Genomic DNA, 939 nt, shown 5'->3' with positions numbered 1-939 from the left:
ATTATTATTATTATTATTATTATTATTATTATTATTATTATTATTATTATTAAATGCTGCCCATTTGTCTCTTGACTGTATAACTGGGTAATTTGACAGTAGACTTAGCCCACTACAGGAGATTTAATTGGGTATTTTAAGCTACTAATAAACATGATAGATGATGATCAAATTGCTTTATGTAGGCTAGGCCATAGGTAAGAAGGAGTGATTATTATATTACCATTTCATATTGGCTAGTGGTTCTTTTTCTCTAAAGGTTGTTTCTTAGACTGTGGTTAGTAAGGACAAAATTAGTTAATCTACTTAATTATGCCACTGCTTTATATGTAAGCCTACCTATTATTTTAAATTCAGCCCATATTAAAGTGAAGTGTTGTCATCATTGTATGTTCCCATACAATGATGAAATTAGTTCTCTGCATTTAACACATCCCACATGAGATACACCCAGGTGGAGCAGTGTGTAGCTATGTAAGCATCTGGAGAGCAATTAGGGACTCGGTGTCTTGCTCAAGGACACCATAACGTGGGCATGGCAGAGAGTTGAACATGCAACTTTCTGTTGCCAAGTCAGCTGCCCTACTTCTACACCATCGCAGCCTCCTATTACAGTTATTTTCCTCGTCGGGGAATCGAACCCCGGTCTCCCGCATGATAGGCGGGCATACTGACCACTGTACTAACGAGGAGTCAGGGTTAGGCTGCATTTCTTTGCCTGTGAATGGAAAGGTGATATGTACTCTATATGATAGGCTCACCTTGTGGATAGTGAACTGAAACCATGCACTTACCTGGCACCTAATTACTAGATACTTGGTATTTACTTGGTACCTTTTAACCTGGTATAATAAACCAAATTTTATTTTGTCATTTATCAAAGTTTTTGAATTGCTATTAGTCTGACCCCACCCCTGAGGCTAGATTGACATGGGATAC

The 939-nt window shown here is 37.8% G+C and overlaps 1 non-coding gene across 1 annotated transcript; it reads right to left on the bottom strand.

Annotated features, from left to right (window-relative positions):
* Window positions 1-620: 620 nt before the first annotated feature.
* Window positions 621-692, bottom strand: trnad-auc. Its single transcript has one exon. It is a non-coding gene; the product is annotated as a tRNA-Asp (tRNA).
* Window positions 693-939: the final 247 nt, after the last annotated feature.

This window comes from Nematolebias whitei, unplaced genomic scaffold (assembly GCF_014905685.2).
Source record: "Nematolebias whitei isolate Nwh7 unplaced genomic scaffold, NemWhi1 Nwh_scaf_1433, whole genome shotgun sequence".
Classification (NCBI taxonomy): domain Eukaryota; kingdom Metazoa; phylum Chordata; class Actinopteri; order Cyprinodontiformes; family Rivulidae; genus Nematolebias; species Nematolebias whitei.
This window is presented reverse-complemented; position numbering and strand designations above follow the sequence as displayed.